Source organism: Gigantopelta aegis, chromosome 4, assembly GCF_016097555.1.
Source record: "Gigantopelta aegis isolate Gae_Host chromosome 4, Gae_host_genome, whole genome shotgun sequence".
In the NCBI taxonomy this organism is placed as follows: Eukaryota; Metazoa; Mollusca; class Gastropoda; order Neomphalida; family Peltospiridae; genus Gigantopelta; species Gigantopelta aegis.
The window spans coordinates 81,800,652-81,819,936 of NC_054702.1; positions in this window are offsets into that span (position 1 = coordinate 81,800,652).

Consider the following 19,285-nt stretch of genomic DNA (forward strand, 5'->3'; position numbering starts at 1 on the left):
AAAGCATCATCTTCAAGTTGTGTGTCTGATATGAAGTAGTGTTAAAAGGCGTGTGCCTGTTATTAGTTTGCACACAGAGAAATATGTTTATATGTTAGCGATATGTGGGTTTTGTTTATTCACTAATCTGAAGCAAGAAGATATTATAAATAATGCATTGTCGAATGATATTTTGTGGTATTATTTGTATAACAACTTATCTGTCTGTGTACACAAACGGTACGTTGTTAGCTTTGTTTCCAGAGAAGGTAAAATTATAGAAGTACATGATATAATTTTAGCTTTATTTACTTAATATACATGTATAATTACATGATTCAAGGAATATATTTATATAGCTATGTATCTGTGTCTGAATGTTAGCCTTTTTGTCCCTGTGTGTGTGTGTGTGTGTGTGTGTGTGTGTGTGTGTGTGTGTGTGTGTGTGTGTGTTTGTGAGTGTGTGTGTTTGTGAGTGTGTGTGTGTGTGTGTGCGTGTGTGTGGTGTGTGTGTGAGAGAGGGAGAGAGTGTGTGTGTGTTTGTGAGTGTGTGTGTGTGTGTGTTTGTGTTTGTGAGTGTGTGTGTGTGTGTGTGTGTGTGTGTGTGTGTGTGTGTGTGTTTGTGTGTGTGTGTGGAGCATGCCTTATACAAATTACACATTATTTTGAAGCTTGACATATATCCACTTTTTATTGATTTTTAATTACTCTTAATTCTCCAAATAGTGTTGGTATTAATTGTCATGTTGCAAAAGGGGATGAAATCTCTAGTAAAGAATTTCCTCGGGAATGGCTGTCCTGCTATAGACAAGCCACTAGATAGATATTTACTGAATCAACCACTATTTTCACAAATGCCCATTCGACTGCATTGTGCAGAGTTACCACCTTGACCATGCATTACGGTTTTGTCGTTAAAATCTTTAAACAAGGCAGTTGTTAAGCTCTTTGACTTTGTGAGATTTACACCTACTTAGTCAAATAATATCACAAATATATCATTTGTACTCAATATATACACTAAACTGGTACATCGTCTTGTATTAATCTGACATTTGAAATTGCCAATAACATATTTTGCATGACCTAGATTAGCGAACAAAGCTAAATGATAGTGAAGAACTTTATAATGGAAAACCTATTCTAAATGGTTAGATGGTAATTTTAGAAAATATAGTTTTAATGCATTATTCAGGCATCAACGTCATCTATAAAGTCCTATTAGTAAGACTTACCATAAGCTAAGTAGCATCATACACTCACTAAATGTTCTTAACTTTCAGATCACGTGATATTGTCCGATGACGGCGGAGGATCATGTTGGATTAACAAGATCAGAATATCGGAAGGTTCCTCTTTAACTAATTCATCCGTTACAAGCTGCCACAGTTCAGTGCTGGTGGAACTTCTGCAACAACTCAGATGGCGAATAGTAACAGTCATATACGATACATCAAATGGTGAGTAACATGCATCAGACCTCTAAACATTCATTCAGTTGTTTTGTCCTTATCTCGAATTTAGGTTAGAACATGATGTTCTGAGGTTGTCCACGACACGCTAGTTGGTTGTCACTGAGAAAACAATTGGTTTTGTGCCATTGTACCTACTCGCCGTGTTGTTAAAATTCAGTCTAGGTGGGAGACGGTATCGGAATGCTAACCCAATACCTACCAATCTTAAATCCGATGACTTAAATTCTACATCACCAAGACCGGTCCTCTGAACGATCGTTTTGTTCGCCCAAGACTAGTTTTGCGCATTAACATTTATTTAAGACGTGGTTTATATTGCCAAAATTGCAAAACAAAATGGGTTATCTAGAGTTTCTTCTCTTTTTTTCAATTTTCAATGTACATTCGACAGTAATCAGGTATATCGTGTATATTGAACAATATCGTGTTGGGTATTAATGTCGACAACAAGATATTGTGACACTATTGGTTTCGCTTCGTACACAATTTACACCAAATATCTTACCACATTTTTACTTCAGATCCTTTTTTTGAAAAACCCCCAACCTTTTTCTGTTGTTGGCAATTTACAGGTTTTGTTCTAAGCAAGATTTTTTATGCATTCAGAATCATCAAACAAACAAAAACATTTTAAACCTATTTTAAACAGCTAATGGAATGTGACTCTTTTTAAAAATCAAATACTGGTGTGTTTAGTAGATCTCCTGTTCTATTGTCTAGAAAATATACTGCAAACTGTTACTAAACAACTGACGAATGTGGGAAACGGAATATTGCTGAAGCTACACAAGACAGGATTCCACAAAGACAAAGACAACAGTTTGTTATTTTCATTTCTCCTGGATGTGCACCAACGTCTATTTCCTCAGCTGGACTTTCTTTTACTGACGAGCGACCCTATAGTCTGGGATGTACTGAATTACGTACGTATTGATAAACTATACTATCAAAGGTTATCAAAAATAAATAACATAAATAAATTAGATCTAGGGAATGATACATCACTTACTGTGATATTATAATTTATACCGTCGTAAATGGCTCATATTTCAGTATACAATGCGGAGTAGTTTACATTTGCAAACACTGAAATTTATATTTTGTTTCACCGTGAAAATTGAAAAGACTAACATCAAAATAACAGTACTTTTAATGATTCTATTTGAGTTAAGTAATGAAATTAAAATTGTGTTCAGTTTTAACGTAAGTACTGATGGTCCTTCATTTTCGGGGATCGGAGAGGATCCGGATGTAGTTCAGTGTAATATATTGCATGGACTCGAACTACTGCTAAACAATTGTTATATCAAAGACTATGGTAACTGATCTACCAGTTTGTCTGTGGGAACAAGTAAATAAAACAAACGAACAAAATAAAACTTTCTGTTAATCGGTAAGAGTAGTCTAGGTGATGGCAATGGATTTTGTATCCTCACTATCTACACATAACTACTATTGTCCGAACCAAATTGTTAACAACTACGAAAAATTACTCTCCTACCTTTAATTGCTGTTAGATTTCCTCCAAAGTTTGTCCAGACACAAATCGCAAAGAAACCACTACAAATATACAGATTCCACACACGAGACTGCAACGATGTCGCCGATATCGTCTTTACTGAGATTGCATAGGGAAAAATGCATGCAGTTTTCTGCCATCTGCCATGTTGCTTGTTTATGGAATACTCTTCAAGAGAGGTGAAAGCCTCCAAAGTATGTGACATAATTAATATGAAATCAATGATCTCTAGTGGTATCATTAAAAAAATAATAAATAATATGGCGTCATCACGTTTGCTTTTATATCATAACATGTTATGACGTTGTTAGATTAAGTCCTATCCTTTCACCCCTCTTGAAGAATATTCCATAAAAAGTCAAAATGGCAGCTAGCACAAAATTACATGCTTTTTGCCCTATGCGCTCTCAGCGAAGTCGATATAGGTGACACAGTTATCATCTGGTATGTGGAATCTGTGTCATTGTAATGTTTTTTTCAAGATTTCTATGGACAAACTATGGAGGAAATCTAACGGCAATTAAAGGTAGGAGAGTAATTTTTCGTAGTTGTTAACAATTTGGTTCGTACAATAGTCTATGTTACACACCTACTAGCTAATATTACAGAATGCTGGGGTGTCCGTAGAATAATGTACATGTATATAACAGGTCAAATATTATACTAAGGACGTCCACGGACCCAGTCACTGGGGACACCAGAGGTTATGTCTAGGGGGCACGTGCCTCATTAGATTGAATACTAAGGACAGACAAATGTCTTGGGCAGAAGCTATATTGCATAATGCAGGAAAACTAAGAATATATCGTTTGTTAAAGAATAGTTATTGTGTTGAGCAATATGTTTATATTTTAATGCCAGGCCGATATAGGAGTGTCTGTGCGAAATGTCGATGTGGTGTTGCTCCTTTTCGGTTAGGGATCGGTCGATATGAGAATCTGCAGGCGGATCAACGATTCTGTCCTATATGTATAACCAACTTAAATGAATGAAATTCGTCTTTTTTTAAATAAATTTTCCGTAATGTAAGGATCTTCATTTTAAATTGTTCCAACATGCTCAGTTATGTTGTAAAGAATTTATGTTGATACCTGATTTTTAAAAGTTGTGTGTTTTAAGGTCAAAGTCTAACCTTGCATTTATAACAGCCAAAACCTGTTTTTATATTTTACAATGTCGTAGAGACTTTTTTATATGCACAGTAGTGTTATTATTATTATTATTATTTTATTTGTACATACCTGTATTATTTGACTATACTGTTTCCCATAATTCCATAAGGAATGACTTACGTACTTTTATGTTTGTTTTATTTTGTAAATGTGTGATGTATATAACGTGAGTAACGTAAATTATAAATTATATATCTGTCAGTTATCTTTTTCTTGCTTAACAAGGAATTATCATGATTAGATATGTGTTTTTCAGGTTAACAGGTTTGATTCATTGAGTAACAGGATGACCGACTTTAATTACCACTCTAAGTGGCTCGTGTTGTTGAAGTCTGGAAGTGTTGACAAGTCTGTGAACGAACTGGACAGTTTACACAATGTGGCGTTTGTGAAAACCGTCTGCAATGATGAGGTATAACTTAGTATTAGTCCTCTACCGCTCCAACCGGGGGAAGCTATAGAGTTCATATCCGTCCTTCTGTGTGTCTGCCTCTCCTTGTCCGTCTGTATGTCCGTATGTCTGTCTGTCCCACATAGTTTTCCGGATGTGTTTTTTTTCCACAATGTCTTAAGTTATTGATCTGAAATTTTGTGTATAGCTTTATTGTACTGTTACAGATCACGTTTCACCTTGCAATACATCTCCGTCCTCCTGGCTGTCTATCTATCCGTCTGTATCATCGTCCGTCTGTCACACATATAGTTTTCCGGATGTTTTTTCACAATGTCATGAGATATTGATTGTGTAGCTTCGTCATGTACTGTTACAGAGATATACCCATTTTAACAGAACTTAGTAGATACCAAAAAACGTGTTTTGCAGACTTTTTGTGTGTAGCTTTATCATGTACTATTACATATCAAGTTTGACTTTCATGCCGATTTAACTTAACGGTACTTAAATATATATATATATATATATATATATATATATATATATATATATATATATATATATATCGGAATGTAAAGATTCCAGATACCAACACTCCATTCATTAGTTTTGTATATTTATTTTATACACTTTTCAGACGTATAACTATTATACAGACATCATGACTCTGGTACACCACGGCAATTCTACAGCATTGCAGACCGTGTTCTACACACACAACGTCAACAACAGCGACCTGTTTCCTGCACTGAAGTATGGTTAAAATGGCAGGAAGCTAATCGATGCAACACTATCAGTACGTACTGGCGTTTTACTCACTGCTAAAGTGGAACGATGTCTATAGGGTGTATACTACCAAATCAAATCCCATAGACGACAATAGTAACATATGCGGCTAAAACTCCTACCTGCAACGTATCAACCGACATAAACGCCACGGATATAAATACTACCACCCCTTACACTTAAAGTGAATCAGAAAAAAATGGGGGTCAAGCTGCTCGTTTCTGAGATAACGGGTAGCGTCTATGACTACCCTAGTTTCGCACAAAATTTGAGTACTTTTTTTTACAGGTACCCCATACATGTTTCAAGCAGAAGGCTACTTGACACATTGGTACTAGATGAAATAAAATTGCACATTTATTTTACCCAGATGAAACTATTATTTTTTACAACCAACACACTCACATTTATAACCAATCACAGGACTTGTGGTGTTCACTTCTCTATCAAAAGTTCGGTGCACCTCGAACTTTGACCCAGCCGGAAGTTATTTGGTATAGTACTACCTATACTGATAACATACATTTTTCAAAAAGTGTCCAGCTATGTGTCTTTATGACAACCAGGATCTGGTGTATTCTGACATAAACTGACAACCTCACTGAAACTGTTGTTTCTACAGTGCAACCTAATATAATGTACACCTCAAAAAGCATATATATTGCATATAGTTTTGTACAAATGCAATATGTCATATTAAACAACAAAATGTTTTAAAATAAAACTCCTGAAGATATTTACTTTCAGTTGGGTGTGTGTACTCAGGTATATATGTAGAGACAACAAAGAGAGTCAGAGTACCTCTACCCCTTTAAAGAATGCCATTAAAACACATGCACTTGATTGAACCCTAGATTATGAAGACCTTAACAGGCACATCAAAGAAATATCAGTATTAAAAAAATACACTGTCTGAGGAAGGAAACACAAACATGACTGTACCTGTATGAAGTAATGACTTAATGTCCTGAACATTAGTGTTGGGAGGAAATCCTGTATGCTGGGTGTGGGTGTCTTCAAGTTACCAGGTGTGGGAATTTCAAATCCATCGGCCATGCTGATTTTCATAATGAACCATCAAAACCATTGGCAGCCACCAATATTCCTGACTATATTTTATTTATAGCCTACTGTAGTTGGATGTTTTAATAGTTGTGATATCTGGAATAATCATGCAGCTTTAACACATTTATTTTTGATTAATTAGTGAAAAAAAACTATTTTTAAATGACAAAATTACCCGAACATCTATTTTCTTGCATTATTTTCTAATCCGGATGAATACAATATGTACATTAGATGTATTCCTACAATCTGTAATCCAGTATTTTATTTAGCTAGTAACATTAGGTAATACAGCTTTAACAATAAAATAAATTATCAACTTAATCCAAGGCAGATAATCAAATCTGAAAAAAGTGGTTCTGAATCTAGTATAAACTCAAAATGCTTTTCATGAGAGCTAACTAAGTGATTATTAAGAAACAAAAATGATCTGGAGATCTAAGTATATGTTTAACAACCTTATTGTTATGTACAAATAAGAACAGAAGGCACAATAGTGACAACAAATTTAATTATGTTTTTGGTAAAGTTTTTCTTCAAATTTACTTTAAATTTTGCATAAAACTACAAATTTGTCTAAAATATAACTTAGCACCCTATAAATATGTCAAAATGACAATAAAAATCAACTTCTTTACAAATTTGAGTTTTCAGAATTTCATACATAAAAAATTAACAATGTTAATGGAAACTAAAGACATTAACCCACTATTGGCACATGCTATTTTTAATATAAAAATAAATTGCTATTAAAATCTTAGTTCAGGTTGCCTATATATAATACCATATTTAAGAGCAGTTGTATATGGCAAGTCAAATACCATGTAAAAAGAAATTATTGAAATCTTTACAGTATGAATTATAGGCCAAAACCAACTTTTCTTCAGTGCTAACTTTGATTCAAACTCCATTCAGAGCCATGTACAGAGATTATTGTCAAGGTCAAGGTCATTGTGAACTTGCATGATCGAGTGATGGCTAATTAATCAACCAGTATAGTTTAATTAAATAAAATGACAAAATCATAATATTTTTTATTATGCACTGAATATGTGCTATAGGGTGTATACTACCAAATCAAATCCCATAGACGACAATAGTAACATATGCGACTAAAACTCCTACCTGCAACGTATCAACCGACATAAACGCCACGGATATAAATACTACCACCCCTTACACTTAAAGTGAATCAGAAAAAAATGGGGGTCAAGCTGCTCGTTTCTGAGATAACGGGTAGCGTCTATGACTACCCTAGTTTCGCACAAAATTTGAATACTTTTTTTTACAGGTACCCCATACATGTTTCAAGCACAAGGCTACTTGACACATTGGTACTAGATAAAATAAAATTGCACATTTATTTTACCCAGATGAAACTATTATTTTTTACAACCAACACACTCACATTTATAACCAATCACAGGACTTGTGGTGTTCACTTCTCTATCAAAAGTTCGGTGCACCTCGAACTTTGACCCAGCCGGAAGTTATTTGGTATAGTACTACCTATATGTTGATATACTAAATTGGTTAAATGACAGTCAGAAACAAATCAGTCTTTCAAAGCCGTGCTGTTTTATTCCATCCTTTATTGCAGATATCAGCTTTAATCCAAACAAAAACCAACAACAACGTTACGGAGTATACGGGTTTCTGTATATATACTACTCAAAAGAATTTAAGGGTCAAAAATTTATAACCAAATAAGTTTCAGAGTGTATTAGATTGATGATGTAAACTACACCAAATTTTTTATTTATTGTTCCATATTTACAAAAAACCCACAAATAAACGTCACTGTATACAAGAAAGTCACATGACATGCTGTCAAAGTTGAAGGTTGTCAAACATGGATTTTACACATTAGAACATTCGTTTAATAGTGTATGAATCCACCCCTGGCGCGAATACACTCGACACATCGTTGCCTCATGCTGTTGATCAGACGTCTGAAGAACTCTTGGGGAATGGCCTGCCACTCTGCCATAAGAAGTTGACCCAGATCATGAAGGTTGGCCGGAGGGGCATGGTTATCCCGAACTCTCCTGCCTAATTCGTCCCAGGCGTGCTCTATTGGGGCCAAGTCAGGCGAATATGCTGGCCAATCCATCCTGGCGATACCTTGTTGTCTGAGAAAGTCCGTTACCACCCTGGCGCCGTGGGGTCTGGCATTGTCATCCTGCAGAACTGCCCCGCCGCCAATCTGCTGAAGGCCTGGGAGAACCAACGGCCAGATAATCTCATTCAGATAGCGGATTCCATTCAGATTGCCATCCACCACATAGAGGGGGGTCCTGTGGTGGATAGAGATGCCGCTCCACACCATGACGCTGCCACCACCGAACCGGTGACGTTGTCTAACGTTAACGTCAGCGAAGCGCTCCCCAGGACGTCTGTAGACACGAACTGACCGTCGTTGAACTGGAGACTAAACCTGGACTCATCAGTGAACATCACTCGACCCCACTGAACACGTTGCCACGGCAGATGAAACGTGCACCAGTGACGTCTGGCCGTTCTGTGACGTGGTAGGAGCGGTGGTCGAACAGCCTGGCGACGGCAGCGTAGATTATTGGCTCTCAGACGATTGCGTATGGTTTGATCAGACACTCGAGTTCCAGTCGCAGTCCGCAGATTGTCACGTAATCGGCGTGCAGTGGTTGTGCGTTGACGTAGAGCCATATTGGTGATGTAGCGGTCCTCTCTATTTGTAGTGCTTCGAGGTCTTCCCGAAGGTGGACGATTTCGAACAGAATTCGTTGCTTGGTACCGTTGCCACAGTCGGCCAACGACACCCTGACTGACACCAAGTCTCAGAGCAACATTTCTTTGCGTATTGCCATCCTGAAGCCAAGCAATAGCCCTTCCTCGATCTTCGATAGTCAGTTGAAGTCGTACCATTGTCGAATTTGGAGTGTGCACCTTACACGAACGCAAGCTCCAATTATACGGAAATTCAGCATTGGGAACATGGAATACACGTGCAAAGCGTGCAAATGAAGCCCTTTGTGAAAAAGCAAGTTATGGGCACTTAGCAGACCTTTCGCTTTCGCCCTAATTTACATGCAAATGTAAGCATGTTTTCGCCATTAGAACTAGTCGACAGTGTCAATGACAGTGGATTTTAATTCATTTATGGGTTGCTTAGACCCACTTTCGTCAAAATGGAACAATACCATGCGTGACATTATGGTCTAGCTAATATAACTGACATTCAGAAAATAATGTCGAAAATATCGTCTGACCCTTAAATTCTTTTGAGTAGTATATACTTACTGAATGCTTTGGCAGATGCCCTGAACTTCATGTAAGTTACAAACAGCTATTCTAACACAAATTTATTTTTTATATGTACAAGTATTCTAAATTATATGTTAAGACCCTCTGTGCAGACTAACAGAATAGTGTATATTTGACAAAACTAATACAATATATCTCATTAGACGTCGCGCACGGTATATGTTTAAACGGTGGGGTTCTAGATAGTGTTCTACTTTTTTCAGGCTAATTACTCAGATATTACTTAAGCCGTACATTTTTAGAAGAAAAAAATATTTTCTCTTTAATAATTTGGTTAATTCTTGGTTCTTAAAGGTTAAAAATGGGAAATTTGTGCATTGTTCGACTGACAAATGTCTTAATTTAACGTGTAAATTTAAATAACTGCCTATTTTGTCAACGTGTTTGACGTTACATGTATAAACTGGTAGAAAGGCAGTACGCAACGTCTTAGTGAGCATGTATTCATTAAAAATATTAACATGTTGAATGATATTTGGATTTGTTTTTTGCTGTTGCTTTTTATTTGCTTGTTGTTGTGTTTTTGTTTTTTGGGGGGTTATAATCCACTTGTTTAATATATATATGGTGCATAGCGTTCATAATTATTATTTACTTTTCTATATGTTGATTTTAGGTATGAATTTGTAGAACCGACTCATGGCACATGGGCGTGCTTGTTAATGGATCATGGAACGGACTGGTTGGCCAGATGGAGAGAAAGGTACAGTTGTTTCATAGACTCGTTTGTTTGTTCAAATATGTTTGAGTGTTTGATGTTGTTTGTGGATTGCAGAAATCCATTGTGTCCAGTGCAACTTTTAATTCAGTGAATACCAAATGTGGCTTGAAACTAGATCGTTACCTTTAGCAGATTACCGCATAGTCGACAGCATTTGTTTCTGTAGAGTTTCTGTTAACATTAGCTCATGACTTCATTAATTCGTTATTACTTCACTCATTTACTTATTTATTCATTGCATGGCAATTCATTCTACACGTTTACTGAAAGAGTGCATGAATTAAATAATTAACTAAAGAATACACGGACGAAGGAATGAGCTAGCAAGCACTTTAACGGACGAACGAATGAGCTAGCAAGCACTTTAACGGACGAACGAATGAGCTAGCAAGCACTTTAACGGACGAACGAATGAGCTAGCAAGCACTTTAACGGACAAAGGAATGAGTTAGCAAGCACTTTAACGGACGAAGGAATGAGCTAGCAAGCACTTTAACGGACGAACGAATCTTTAATGTTCACACCAGTACAAATAAAAACATCGACTTTATTCTTTTGCAAACATGCCATTATTTTATTTATGTATATTTCAATATTCGTATATAATATGTTGCATTCAAAATTTAATCTCACGGCTACATACTTATATTTATCCTATAACTTACCTATGATATCCATGTATAAACCTATGTGATAATTTAGTGTATTAACCTGTGTTCTAATGGATTGCAAATTTAAAGGTACATGTATATGCAAATTTGCAAGGTCTCCCGGTAATAATGTGTTGCTGTCAATGGGTCATTTGTTTACAAGCCAACAACACATGTTTATCTGAGCGTAACGTTTTTATAAGATTTAGTTAAAATGCGTGACATCAAACTAATTAGAGCTAATCGTGATGACGTCATATTACTGATGGACTTTAGTACTGTGTTATAGGATAAATAGAATTCGCTAGTCTTTTTTTTTTTTAATATACTCTTCAAAAAAAGAAACTTGATATTGATATTCAAAATTTAATAATAAAAAAACCCAAACCTGGTAGACATGATACAAGCAACAAAAGATCAAGACGCCATGGGAAAGAGATTACTCTGTACATGTCCGAAACAGTATCTCTGGGAATCCACCTGAAACATGTACACAGGCATATGTGTGACATAGGTGTGGGCAAAATTTCAGTATCGATTATGACCACCACAAGCCCTGATGACAGCTTGACAACGGCGACACATGGAAGCAATCAAACTTTGCACAACATGTTGTGGAATGTTCTGCCACTCATGCTGCAGTGCCGTAAGAAGTTGCGGAAGTGTCTGGGGTGGTGGATTTCTCCGGCGCACACGATGATTCAGTGCATCCCATAGATGTTCTCTGAGTTTAAATCCGGCGAACGGGCAGGCCAATGTAGTGTATGGACGTTGTGGCGCTGCAGAAACTCTTGACTAATACCTGCAACATGTGGTCTGGCATTGTCATGCTAAAACATTCCACCGTTGATCTTCATGTGCGGAATCACGTGATGCTGCAGGATCTCTTCTTGATATCTGGTGTCCGTCAGTGCACCTGTCACATGTACAAGAGCCGTCCTACCACCATGATGGATCCCTGCCCACACCAAGACACTGCCACCACCAAAACGGTCGGCTTGCTGCACGCAGTTTGGAGCATAACATTCCCCTCGACGTCTATAGACGCATGTGCGTCCATTAGCGCGTGATAGGAGAAAACGAGACTCATCTGAGAACAAAACAGTCCTCCATCTGGCACGTGTCCTTCTCACCCACTGATGGCACCACTGCAGACGCTCCGCTAAGTGACATGGGGTCAAAACGTTACGTCGTACTGGTCTTCTAGGGAAAATTCCTGCCTCCCTTAGCCGATTACGAACTGTCTGGTCAGAAATTCTGCGTAGTCCAGGGATTTGTGTCGCTGTGGTCGTTGCTGTTGTGGTTCAATTTCGAAGATGACACACCCGGATGTATCGATCTTGAGTGGAGGTGGTTACTCTGGAACAACCTGACCTTGGCCTGTCATTAACACTTTGAGTTGTGTTGTACCATGCCCATAAAGCAGAGGTGGTCTGTCTGGAGACGGCAAAGTGCCTTGCCACAGCTTGTTGAGTTGCCCCTGCTTGCAATCTCCCAATAACATTATTGCGTTGAGCTGACGTCAATCTTGGCATTATTGTGTTACCTATACTGTCGTTATGTGATCTGTTTGAATTACTGCTGATGTGGCCTTTTATGCCCCACCAACATGCAAAGTTACAGAACTTCATGATGCACGTGCTTCTCTGAGGATTGCGCTTTTGCATTTCAGTACAAACGTTAACTATGGCTACGTTTATGCGAATCGAACGTGTTTTAAAGTGTTTTTGCATCACCATTCGCTCACTTACTTAACTGTCTTTACGATGTCTTTGATTCTGTAAAAATAATCCAATAGCATTATTTTTACGAAAGTCAAGTTTCTTTTTTTTTTTAAGAGTATATGTAAATATCGATCTCGTCTAGTTAATCGGTATTAGTCTCGGCAGGGACTGTTGACAGTTTCCATATTATAAACCAAATCCTCTATATACCTGTTGCTTTACAGTGGGCGGAATCTCGGTCGGTAGATTGCTCGCCCGAGGTGCTTCAGTCGAAGGATCGAAGCCCCTTGGTGGACTGATTCTCTGTTATTCCCGTCCCATTCAGTGCCCTACGACCGGGATATCAGAGGTATATTCTGCCAAGTCACATGCTGTACATAAGTTTTGTAATATAAATATATGTATATGTATATAAAGGTTAAAAAGTACAGCATCTGACCAAACGACCTACTAAACACTCCAAACATTTAAAATTGTAACATATTTAAAAGCACATTGTGCTAACTTCTGTGTTTATTATAAATATTCGACATTCAATACCTGATGATTATTAAATCAATGCGTTCTAGTGATATTGTTAACAAAATATTTAACTTTTTGTTGTTTTGATGTCTTTAGGAAGCTGACCTTGCGCTGGCCGACCTTACGATCAATATAAACAGGTCAAAGGTCATGGATTTCCTTCTGCCTCCCATCTACTACGACTACGTTGACATCATCTACAAAGAGGAAATCCACATGACAGTGACGTGGTTGACGCTGCTGCGACCGTTTTCTCCCATTGTGTTTATGTGGATAGCAGTGAGTGCTGTGGGCTTCTTCATCCTGTATGCAGTGACAGTTATGTGGATTCGTAACAAGTACCCATGCACAAGTGAGCCCTCGACTGTCACAGAAGTATTGTGGTTCACAGTATCGTCTTTGTTGAAACAGGGTAAGGATACAGAAAGAACTTCATGATGCATTTCTGCAGTTCCTGATTGGCATGGGTCCCGTAGCAAAGTTCGCTGACAGTATATAAAAAGGGTTTTGTTTGTTTAACGACACCATTGATTAATTAATTATCAGCTATTGGATGTCAAACATTTTGTAATTCTGACACGTATTCATCAGAGGAAACATGCAACTTTTTTCTAATGCAGTAAGGGAGCTTTTATATGCACTTTTCCACAGACAGGAAAGCACATACCACGGCCTTTGACCAATCGTGGTGCACTGGTTGGAACCGATCAGTTGAATGGATCTATCCAGGCGGCTTGATCCTGCGACGCAAGCACCTCAAGCGAGCATTCAATCGAGCACTCAACCGACTGAACTAAATCCTGCCCAAAGATAAATAGAGAATACTAAAAGAGCTTGCCTGTCATACGAGCGAAAGCGATCTCAAGACTCTTTCATATGTTTTAGGTTACAGAATCGACCCCACTACTCACGGTGCCCGCGTGCTGGTGTCGGCGTGGTTGCTGTTTGTCGTCATCATCGTCGCAGAGTACACTGCTAACCTCACCGCGGCGTTCACGGTTCGGCCCGGGCTGAAACCGTTCGAGAGTCTGAGACAACTTCTCGATAATCCCAGGTATAAGATTGGAATCTTCCCTGGCGGGATCACAAGTATGATACTGAAGGTAGATAATATATAGATCACTTGTTTCTTCGTTTTTAATTAGAGAAGAATATTCTCCATGTGTTTGTTTGTTTTGTTTGACGACACCACTAGATCACATTGATTTATTAATCATCGACTATTGGATGGTTATTCTGACATATAGTCTTGGAGAGAAAACCCGCTACATTTTTGTCCATTAGTAGCAAGGGATCTTTTATATGCACCTTCCCCACAGACAGGATAGCACATACCACAGCCTTTGATATACCAATCGTGGTGCACTGGCTGGTACGAGAAATAGCCCAGTGGGCTCACCGACAGGGATCGATCTCAAAACCACCGTGCATCTTGCGAGCGCTTTACCACTGAGCTTGATGATGTTTACAGTTTGGGGGACTTTGCACTCACAGAAATTAATTGTAACAGGCACAAGCCTGTCAACCTAGTTTGAAGCCTCAAACTTGCATTTTACAAGCCCGTAGCAAGCCCATAATTATTTAACGCCTATTTTGATCCACTAAAATGTCTCGACCCACATTTTTCATCGTTGCTTTTTTCTGCATTCTATGGCATTTTAAAACCGAAATTGATAAATTTAGATGAGATTGTTCGACAATATTGTATTTCGAGCACGGCATTAACGACATCGAGTGGTATTTTGGGAGTTTTAGAAAGTATTTATATATTTATTTATTTATTTATTTTATTTATTAACAATTTAGCGAAATATTGGTCAGTCCAAAGCCTGGCATGCCTTACTACTTCCTACTACCTTGTTTTATCTCATTAATAAAATCATAATTATTGATGTTGTTTTGTTATATATACAGAACTCGGACAACACGGAGTATCGTGAGACGTGGGCTAAGATTGGAAGAGACAGCAAAGAAGACCCTGGGGTTTTAAGCGAAAGCGAGGAATCACAAATCGAGAAGGTCAAGGGAGGTAACTACGCTTTCATCCGAAACGACGCTGCTATGCGAAGATACATGAGAGAAAACTGTGGATTGCAAAGGCTCGGAATCTCTCTGGATTGGCAGCCCGTCTCGTTAGGGGTCCCTAGGAACTCTACTTTGAAATATGAATTTGGACGAATGTAAGTAAACGTTCTGTATTAATATCCAGTGCATAACAGAGAAATGCAATTAATTTTACTGTGGATATTGCAATATTTTGGTCGTGTTGGTGTTTCAGGGTAATTTTAAATATTGTAGGTGCTATTTCTTTTTCACTACCAAACAACCCAAACCACCAGTAGTAACAAGGCCTGTACAGTGCCATGACCTACTTTACGTGACCTTGACCTTGGTATGAGTCATAGGTGTGTCGTTATAGTCTGACCTTCGCCGTGACCTTGGTGTACTTGGCAGGTGTCTGGCCTTGGTGTGAGTCATAGTGGTGTGGTCTACTAGGGTGAACGCTCGCCCGTGTCCCTGACCGACTTAGGTTGGTACTGATGTCCTTGGACTGGCCCTGACCGACTTAGGTTGGTACTGATGTCCTTGGACTGGCCCTGACCGATTTGTTTAGCATTGACCGACTTAGAAGGCAGTGACTGGTATACCTGGGCAGGTGTGCGACCTTGGTGTAAGTCATAGCCTTGACGTACTTGGTGTGTGACTCATCGCCTAGCCTTGACAGGGATGGTGTAGGATTCCAAATTGCTACTAATGGGAAAGTGCAGCGGTTTTCCTCTTTAAAACTGTCAGAAGTATGTTTCACATCCAATAGCCGATGATTAATAAATCGATATGCTCTAGTGGTGTCGTTAACCTACCATTTCTAAGGACTGCCCGACGCGAGGTAGTGTATTTAATTTTAGCGCGCTGAATGATGAATGGTTATCACTGTTTACATCCGGCAAATGATGGTATCTTGTGTTGTCAGTCTCTAAATAAAATACTCTACGGAACTTCTAGAAGTTACGTTCTCAAAGACGAAATGATTGAAATAGGTGAAAAAAGGAATTCTCGTTCTACACTATCTGATAGCGCATTCACAAGATTATTATGAACTGACCTATTTCGTCGCTTCATCCCGCGAGCGTACACACACCCACACATATATATGGTTTAAATGACAGGCTTTGCCAATATCTCGGTAACTCAGTCGTTAGCGTAGTCAACTTGAGCGTGAAAGGTACGTCGTTCGTATCTCATGTGGTAAAATGTTTTTTTTCTATTATTATTTTTTAAATTAGTTTATTTATTTGTTTTTATTTTATTTATTTATTCATTTATTTATTTATTTATTTATTAAGTTCAAGCAGAACCCAATACAAGCATCCTCTAATAACCCTGTGTGGACGGGACGTAGCTCAGTGTTCCCTTGATGTGCGGTAGGTCTGGGATCGATCCCCGTCGGTGGGCCCATTGGGCTATATCCAGCAAATAAAAGATCCCTTGCTGCTAATCGGAAGAGTAGCCCATGTAGTGGTGATAGACATTAAATGTTTTAGACACTTGTGTGCTATGTTTTCATGTTGTATGTTGTGAATAAAACCGTGAATAACAGGTTTTGCTTTCTTATTTATGTCCTGCGTCCATGAGTGTGTCTCTGGACGTGTCCCTATGGTAGTGACACTGGTAAAGGGTAATATTTTGGTAACGATGTTTTTTGGGAGCTCGCACGATGAGATTTGTGCTTGGGAGGAGGGGCACTGGTCATACGTGTCATACACATTCAAACATTCCTGTACCATATCTTTATGCGTCATAAGGTATATAAGTAAAATAGTTTTGGAAAACTCGTCATTTGAGGTAGAACCTTCAGAGGAGCAACATGTCAGACCAGTACAAGTTATATGTACCCGACGTGGATAAGTGGACCCGTTTCTATAAACTGCAGGCACAAGGTAAACTTCAACCTCACTTCGAAATTCAACGTGGTGGGGAAAGTCAGATCATGTACAGTGTGGATCGATGTCTAGAACTCTACGATCCCACGTGGAAAAAAGAAAAAGAGGAACAGAACAAGTCCCCGACACCCAAAGTCGTCATGGTCTCCCCAACACAACAGGTGGTAGAGCAAGCCAAAGCCGATCTGAAATGGAAACAACAACAACAACAACAACAACAACAAAGTGGTACGGGTTGGAAAGCCCCGAAACTGCAGAAGCATTTCTAAATAAGCTATAAAAGGAACTATGTGGGTCAGATATCGTCATTTCATTTAGAGTCGTCATGCAGAGCACATGTTCAGTATGTGGTTTCACATTCTCGAGGAGAGACGCCATGTTAAGACATTTTCAACAAAAACATGCTAAAGGTTCACATCCCTTCACCATGATCGTGTTGGGACCCACGTCGTGTGGAAAGACATTTTTGGTATACAAATTGTTGAGAGATGGTAAAATCCAGCCGCCTCCCCAGCGCATCATCTGGCTCTACAAACGATGGCAACCCCTCTATGATATGATCAAAAAGGTTGCTCGAGTGAAATTTGTTCAAGGTATACCTGAGAATTTGGAAAAGGATCGTTATTTGGATCCCAGAGTCAGAAATCTCATCGTGTTGCACGACTTGATGTGTATGGCTAATAAAGACCCAAGGATCACCGACCTGTTCACAGAAGGAAGTCATCACAGAAACTTATCCGTCATCAGCTATCAACCAGAACCTGTATCACAGCATGGACCCGACACAGAGAAGAAACTGCCATTATCTAGCGCTGTTCAACAACCCCATCGACAAACAGCAAGTTCTGACTTTTGCACGGCAGATGTATCCGGAAAACACTAGTCATTTCATGCATCAGTTTGAGGAAGCTACCCACAGGCCCTACGGACATCTCTTGGTGGACTTGAAACCGACCACACCCGAACATTGGCGTCTTCGGCCTAATAGTTTAGAGACGGGGTCGTCCGAAAGGTATAAAAGCACGAGCGTAACGGCGAATGTGTTAGAAGACGTGCAACCACTGTCGAAGAAAGAGCTCTACCTGCAAATTATGCAAAGGGGCGCATTCAAGAGAAAACTACCAGGCATACCCGCCTACGAAAGTGACGACGAAGAAGAAGATGATGAGGTAGAACCCTATCTGAAAAAAGTCAAGAGGATGCAGTCTTGCGATACGTGTGGTCTGGTCTTTATAGACGGAAGCGACTTGCAGCGACATCTGCGATTTAAAACATGCGAAAAGGGAAATGGAGAGCCGTCGCCCGACCTGGAAAACGAAGGCATTCGTCTCATGGTGGAACGTGAATTCGACATCAATCGTGACTATCTCCAAAGCAAGAGGAAACGCTACGAAGAAAAACATGTCCCAAGAAACCATCGAAAGAAACATGAAGACATTGCAATGGAAGTTATTTAAAGACACGTACTCTCGCTTTCTGACATATATGCATTACTTTGACAAAGGTCCCAACACCAGGAAACTTCTACAGTTTGTGAATCCAGACAGAGATGTGAGACCACAGATTCGTTCTAAATTAAATCAGTATCGTTCATGGATCGGCGAATATTTGGATGAACAAGACGACGACGATACCGACGATCAGGAGGACGACGATGATGAAGAGAAATGAACACTCATATTGTTCACATGTCGCCATTAAGGCCTCTCGATGTAACCCATTGTGTGTTCATTTCATGTGTAGTTGTCTCTAGAGAGACCAATGATTGTAATTTAGAAATAAAAAAATGAAAAACCAAACCATTGCGTTTGTTTTTTGTGTTTTTTACTCTATGACTAGATTTGTGATTGGATATTTCTACCGCTACTTTATAGTAGCAAGAGCTGTGTGTACAAGACAGAACATACCACGACCTTTGATATACAGACATAATACACTGGTTGGCTATAGCTTAATGGGCCACCGACGGGGATCGATCCTAGATCGACCACTGTATTTACCCATTTGGTAATTAAAAAGACCTGTAAAAAGGCT